At 46.3% G+C, this 7,524-nt stretch overlaps 1 long non-coding RNA gene across 1 annotated transcript; it reads right to left on the bottom strand.

The window, feature by feature from the left end:
* Positions 1–3,137: 3,137 nt before the first annotated feature.
* On the bottom strand, positions 3,138–7,518 carry LOC109437385 (uncharacterized). The gene is made up of 2 exons (XR_002136244.3): positions 6,522–7,518; positions 3,138–6,098 (listed from the first exon to the last, which is right to left on the bottom strand). It is a non-coding gene; the product is annotated as an uncharacterized LOC109437385 (long non-coding RNA).
* Between the last annotated feature and the right edge of the window lie 6 nt (positions 7,519–7,524).

Here is a 7,524-nt window from a genome sequence, read left to right as displayed (position 1 = left end):
TGTGAAGTACCCTGCAGATACTCGGTGGTCGCTGTCACTACTGTTACTGTTTTCAGTAACTGTTTTTGAGCCATGAGAACCTTCAGACATCTGGAAGACAGGAAAAGTGAGGCTTGCCCCAGACCACATACTTAATCAGGGACAAAAGCAGAGCCCGGCTGCAACTCCGGAGTCCGCTGCAGGCATCTTCCGCTCCAGCGCCCCAGGGAGCAGAATTGTGTGCCCTGTCCTGGTGCAGAGCTCCCTAAGTCACGCTGGTTACAAGCACAACAGTATGTCGGGATCTGGATTGACTTTTCTGTCGATCTTACTATTGTGCATTTAAGGCAAAGTGGCAAATGTGACAAAATTTAAACAAATTGGTAGGGTCCTCATTTCTGTCATCCTGTCAGCCATTACTCAAGGTTCCCAAGAGTTAGAAGTTGCCAGCAGCAGACGGCAGAAACGGCTGGCTGCTCAGGAATGTTGGCTGAGAGTCTGCGATGGGGATGGAGGCGGCGGCCCCTCGGTCCCCTCGAGCCCCATGGAGGAAGAAACAGGGCCCGCAGTGGCCATTCTGAAGGTCAGTCATGGAAAGGCCTCGTCATTGGAAACTGCTTGGAGGCAGGGAGAGCTCCCGGGCCTGCAGTTGCCCCTGTGGGTCTGGCCGTCAAGCACGATGCACGGGGCATTCCCGAGGTGTTTGCACAGACAGCCCTTTGTTTTGGCAGCGGCCTGACTGACTCCAACACGCGATGTCGGAGCTCCAGGGACTTCAGATCTAATGACATTCGTGTCAGGCTTTACAGCTTCATCTTGTCTCAGTTGAGTGTAAGACTGAATTCAGTTTTCTGCCTGTCCCCACGCTGGTCTGATGGGTCTGGCACTTGGGTATCCCGAAACCTGTCAGTGACATTCTGACACGAGGGTGTCCTAATCTGATACCTTCCTTTCTGGTTTCCTGGCATTTGTCAGCTGTGCACTGGCCATTTTCTGTGATGCTGCTTCCAAGCGGAACTAGGAGAAGATGGCATGTGTCTCGCCCTCCTAAAGATGAAGATGTGTGACTGTTGCAGGCTGAGGCCCTCCTGAATGTCCGGCACGCGAGGCATTTTGCAGTGCAGTGAGGAAGAGAGGGAGGGCCTAACCGGAGCGAGCTCAGAGCCACCTTCCTCCCACCTGCTGCAAAAGCCAGATGCAGGCTGATGCAGAAGTCCAAGGATGCAGCTGCTGATGGCAATGGGGCTTTTATGTGGAGGAAGTTTAAAAACTGCTAAAACACTCATTTCCCAGGGTAACTGCTTCAGGCAGGTAGTGTCTTCTGCCCAGGTGAAGTGAGACAACCTGTGACGAAAGGGAGGCTTTCAGGGACCGCATGCCTAGCTCTCTGTTCCAACCCACCTCACAGGGAGCTTATGAGGAAAAGCTAATAAAAGTCACGATTAATAGCACTTGTAGATTTTTATGACTGTCTTTGAAAAGCTCTCATATTACCCTTCTAAACATACCCTTTTTCTCTGAAAATGAAAACTTGAGCTGACCAGGTCCTATTCTAACAATTGACTTTGATGACCGCACTAGCCTGTAATTACCCCCCTTTCCCAAAATGGATTTCTAGGAATTAGGGGAGAAAAAAGCAGCAGCAGCAGTCTTTGGTGTAGACTGTTGTCTTACGTAGCACTTTTGCACTTAAGGAAGGTTTAAGAGATCAGTGGTTTTATCCAATTCATCACCATTAGTGAAAGCTGTTCAGAGTGTATCTTAGTTCTTTATTCCACCACTGAAAACCGATCCTCCTACCTGCTTTGTGGGGTGTTTTGTTTTGTTTTTTTGTCTCCATGATGAACCTGGACTCCAGCGTAAAGTAGATAATTGTATATTTTTGACTCTTACCTGGATACAGACCCATGACTTCATAGCACTCTTACGACTGTAACTCCTTTCCTTGTGGAAGGAAATTGGAGATCGATTATTATACTCAAATAAGAGAAATGGCATATTCTATGTATTTACCAGTACTTTGTGGTTACTGGATCTCAGCATATATTCAGCCTTTTATCCCTTCTTCCAATTAAGCTTTTTAAGAAATGGCTAACGTAGGCTTTCTCAGTTTCTTTTCTACTTTGTGAACCAAGGAGCATATTGTATTTCTCCTTTACTAGGTATACAATGTGTCTCTTTATATTGATCCCTAAATTACACATGGGCGAGAGGATGGTTGTGTAGTTAATCATTGTTCTCGTTCCAGTAAGCTGCATTTTGGCAGGAGTTTGGTACATGTGAGAAAGCTGGGCCCTTTCAATTTCAGGAGAAGAATCACTGATCATAGCACATGGTTTGATGTCACGTTTAAAGAGATTCTGTTGGGACATCTGGTGTGCACTGATTTTTGCTTTTCCTCACAAACACGTGTGGACCTGAATCCTCCAGAACCCTCAGTGCCTGCAATTCTGCCCTCTTGTCCTTGAAATCATTCTACATCACACGGACTCAGGAGATAATTCCAGGGTGCCCACCTCGGGCCGGGCCTTGCACTGTCGTCAGGGTCTGGGAGACACCGCCACCCCCGGCAAGCAGAGCAGCACGTCACAAGGCTGTATGGTTGTAGTGTGCCCCCAGGGAGGCAGGGAGTCATTCCACCTGGGCTGGGGGTGGAGGGCCCCAGGTTAAAGGGTTGGCTCTTGAAAGATATTTACTTGCTGTATTGGGTTGTCTTTCTCTTCCTCCTGCCACTCCACCTACTTTCACCCGCAGATTTCTACCCCTGCCCACGTGGGAGGCAGTGGGAGGTGATGTGCTCGAAACAGGGCTCCATGTGCCACAATGGGACTTGATATTGAGTCTGACTTTGTATCTTCTTAGCCAAAGGGCCCTCCTGGGTAGGTTATATAGCCTTCCTGAACCTCAGGGTTTTTGTCTGTTATACTGACTTCTGAAGGCAGATAGAGTGAAATGAAAATATCGTACACAAGGCACACAGTAGGTGTCTTAAAATGTTTCCTCTCCATGTGCCTGAAGTATGCACAGACCACAGGGTTTACCATTGATTGAGGCACTGGCTCCAGAGAGAGGCCCCTCCTCCAGACACTTTCCTTTTTCCCCGCACGCAGCTCTCCATATGATTGGGCTGAAGCAAGAAGACCCACAGTGACCAAATCGGGCAGCATGGCAGCGTGTTTAATGAAGAAATGCACGTTAGTTCTGAAGTGAGTCTACAGTTAATGTGTAACCATTTTTCAGGACACAGATAGTCATAAAACTGCCAAGCAAACCTAAATGAGTTCACTTTTTAATGTAAACATTCTATTGAAGTAAACATACAGAAATATATAAAAACCTAAGTGGACAGCTGAGTGAATTTCAGAAAGTGCACGCCCCTGTGCCAAATAAAAAACATGGACTATTTAGCCCAAAGGTAACCATACCCTTACTTGTGTCAGCATGGACTTTATGTAAATAGAATCATAAGGCATGTGCCCTTTCATGTCTGGCTTCTTTTCACTCAACATTCTTTGAGAGTTATGCACGTTGCTTTGTAGTAGGAGTTGATGCTCTTTATTGCTGTATAGTATTTATCCACTCAATTGTCAATGAGATGCTTGGCGACTTCCAGGTTGGCTGGATTTCTGATAAAATCGACGTCTTCTGTGTAGCTCCTGGTATGTACAGTTTCTCATTTCTGCTGAGTAAATGCCTAGGAGTGGAACTGCTGAGTCATCAGGTATATTTCAGCTTTGATAGCTACAGCCAAACAGTTTTCCAGATTGCTTTTCCGGTTTCCACAGCCACCCTCCATGTATGAGGGCAGATGAGTTTATTTTGCCCAAAAATGCACTGAAATCTATATTGTCTCAAGTTTCTATCTCTGGGTTTATTTCCTCAAAATAGCTGTTATTCAATGCTGTTAAGTAAAATCACTGGGGCTTACCACTAGATTATAAAACTGGAAAAATGGTCTCTCCAAGATTTCACAGTAGAGTTCAGTCTTGAGTGATGGTAAAAATAAATCAGAATGGCAATTGCCCCCAGCTTAACAAATGGCATCATCTTAGATACTCAACCACTGTCCTTTTAATGTGTAAAGAAACTCAAGATCTTGCTCAGCTCACTTATCATTCGATTTTTCCACTTCTGTAATGTGGCTGGGACCCTCCTCCTGCAGGTCCTGGTTACAAAACAGTGGCGGTTTATGGGAGCAGTTGTATGCACTGGTGAAAAGAGCAGTTTCCTTGTTTTGAGAGCAAAGGCTAGTTTAGCTTTTTCTGTCATGGGATCCAGGAAGCTTTAATTTATTCCCTTTGATACAAGTGATTAAACTGCCCCTTCGGTAGTTTAAATTGTAATTGCTGAGTATGTACATGTGTTTGTCAGAGTGAGAGGTCAGATGTCGCTGGGAAGGCCAGGCCTTTGGCCACAGAGCGGGTATTGTGAGCTGCAGAAATACTGCCTACCTGGTAACCCCAGGCTGACTTCTGTCGGAGGGCGGTGGTAATCCATAGATTAGGTTTCTCCACTGAAGATCAAAGGTAGGTGAAGACTCACTTCTCCTGGGTAGCTTCCCGCAGCGCTCTGGGGATCTGCCCCGAGTTTGCATCAGGACACTCATGGTAACGTTGGAAGACAGCCCTGCTCTGACCAATGCTATCCTGAACAGAGACGTATTTTATAGCTAAACTTGAAAAGGGTAATCTCTGCTAGGTTTCAGAAAAAAGTTAATAGAATTTTCTCAATTTTAAGGTGTCCCTGCATAAACTTTCTTAGCCTCTTGGCACTTGTTACCATGTTATTCTAGTTTAGATGCTATGATAGTTGGCATAAACTTGTATAGCACTTGATTTTTCATTTGTCTGTATTTCATGTTCCACAAAAAGCGCTAGCACTCTACAATTTCAACAAGTTTGAGCATCATGGGTCTGTAAGGAGAGCCCCAGCCCAAGTCCTGGGGACTGACAGATCTGGTTTGGGTCATGTGCCCTCTCCTAGCCTCCTGAGAACTGCAGGACTCCTGCGGAAAGGAGGGAAAGTGGTTTCTCAGAGAAAGGGATGCTGGGCAGGCATATGTATGTCTACACCGAAAACCAGTTAGTTGTGATCAAGGGCCAAAGTGAAAACTGGACAAGGGAATCATCCATTATGCCAGGTGTTTGCAAGGCACTGGGGAACCACTAAGACATGGCACTGGGGAATTGGGGAGCTACTGAGACATGGCTGTTGCCCCCATCAACTGGGGAGAGACCAGGCAAAAGGGAAATTGCAACAAAGAGTAACTGGAGCCCAAAGAGAAGGGAATAACTGATCAAGAGATGAGCAGGAGCCAGACCTGGAAGCCTGGCAGGCCCAGTTAAGCAGTAACGAATAGTAATTACCACTACTTGAACGCATACTACATGCCAGGCACTACACTAAGCAATCCATATACATTTATTTTCACTCTGGTACCTCTTGTATCATAAATGAGGAAACGGATACTTAAAACAATGAAATAATGCCCAACATCCCATAATGATGGAGCTAAGATTCAACAGTCTTTTAATAAACACTTCAATAGACATTTTGGACTTAACCATGTTGCTAAAGGGAGGCCAGCAAAGGTCAGTCAAATTCATTTTCCCCCATAAGTAATCCACATTGAAAATGAAAATTTCTTGGTTGGTAGCACACTGATATCATATATCTATTGTTAAGGTGCACACATTTAAGAACTTATTCAATGGGCCCCAACAATGAAGATGTGGTCAGTAAATACTGGATTTTTTCCAAACTGCTTCTAAGTATCATCAATATGTTGTGCAAAGTAGTACCACTGAAAATACCAGGGGAAAATAGCTGGAAGGATTTCAGATCCAAATACAAAGGCCCTGAAACAACCAAAGGGGAAACTGGATCTGACTTGAACATACTACATATGGAAACCCTAGAATTGCAATACTCTCGGGAATATTCAGTTACAAGGGAGACCCAGCACTAACCTTTTAAGGAGACAATCAACAGAAGACTGTATTTGATAGGAGAAATTCACTTCCTATTAACAAGGCTTCTAACCCTGTACAAGAGAGAGAAGAAAGGAGGGCAAGGACCCCAGTTGGCTTTGAAGAGTTGAATCCTGGTTCTTTAGGAGTCTGAAAGGAAAAGAAAAAAACAAAACAGGAAAGAGGAGGTATTGTGTAGAAAGGCCATATGATCCACCCAGCTGTTACTCCCTTGTTCCAATGGGTTTGCTAGAAAGGCCAAAGAAATGACAGAAACAAACCAGTAGAAACCAGACATTCTTTTCTTGATTATTTCTAATTATATTTCTTCTGCAAACACTCAGGTCATATAGAAGATATGAAAAAGTGCCAACTAATTCAAATTCTCCTTCCTGGATGGCTTTCAGGGCTATCCATTCCTGTATCTGACACATCTCAAGCCACTCTCCCTGCGCCTCACACCCTCCCAGCAGAATACACTGCCCTTTATTTGGCACGTGCATAACCGCATACACAGTGTTTGTATTAATGGCACTGTATTGAAATTGTCTCCTCCACTAGATTCTAACTTACCTCTGTCCTCAGCATTTTAGCTACTCAGAAAAAGTTGAGTGAATGAAACACTTCCATACATTTCTAAAGATTGCAACATACTGTAGTACGTCTGTGTGGTCATCTGTGGTCCAGAAGCTCAACTGCAACTTCATGTCTTATGTATCTTTTTCTCCGTTGCCCAACAACGTGCCCAACAGTTCCTAGCAGTTACCGGTAGTAGGTGCTCAGTCAATGTTTAAAGGGTTAAGCACAACATTTCTTAACCATGACGTGGTAGAGAGCGGGTAGGAGAGTCATAAACAGGCTTTTTGATGGAGAAAATCTTGTGAATTCGTGTTTTTCGGTTTATGAGCTCGAGTGATGGGAAACGGCAGTCTTCCGGGACAGTATGAATTTAGCTCCCACGTTCCCCGCTGGGGCAAGTTCTCAGAAGTTGGAGAAAGGGGGTTAACGTGAGCAACTTAGGGTGCTTCGCGTTTAAAGCCCACCACAAATCTACGAGGCAGGCAGGTTACAATCCCTGTGATGCAGAGGAGCAAACAGGCCCAGAGCGGAGGATGTCTCGCTCAAGGCGACCCACGCGGTCCACGGCAGGTCTGGCCTAGTGGCCCTTTCCTCGCCCAGGACCGCTTTCCATGCTTGCACAGCCTCGCCGGGCGAGTCTTGCCGGGCGAGGAGGAAAGAGAAGCGGGGCTGAGCATCGAGGCCGCCACGGAGGGTGCTTTTCATGTTTGGGGCACAGGGGAGCCAAGGACAGCCCGGGGACAGCGAGCGAAGAGAACGAGGCGGCCGCGTGGCCGCGCATCCCGGCCTGGCGCGCACTCAGCGGCATCCGGGAGCTCGGTCCCTCGGAAGAAAATGGAGTATTTTCCCCCATGGGAGGATCAGTATTTTGAAATTCAAATCCCGTTTGCGCGCGGAGACTGCGGAGCCGACTGCGCCCTAGACGCTCCCCCAGGAAAACCTCGAAGACAACACGGTCACCGCCTCTCGCCTAAAGAGCCCCTTCCGCCCGGAAGCC

Source organism: Rhinolophus sinicus, chromosome 1 (genome assembly GCF_057876585.1).
Source record: "Rhinolophus sinicus isolate RSI-liver-muscle chromosome 1, RSI-T2T, whole genome shotgun sequence".
In the NCBI taxonomy this organism is placed as follows: Eukaryota; Metazoa; Chordata; class Mammalia; order Chiroptera; family Rhinolophidae; genus Rhinolophus; species Rhinolophus sinicus.
The sequence above is the reverse complement of the archived record's forward strand: the minus strand, read 5'-3'. Positions and strand labels throughout refer to the sequence as shown.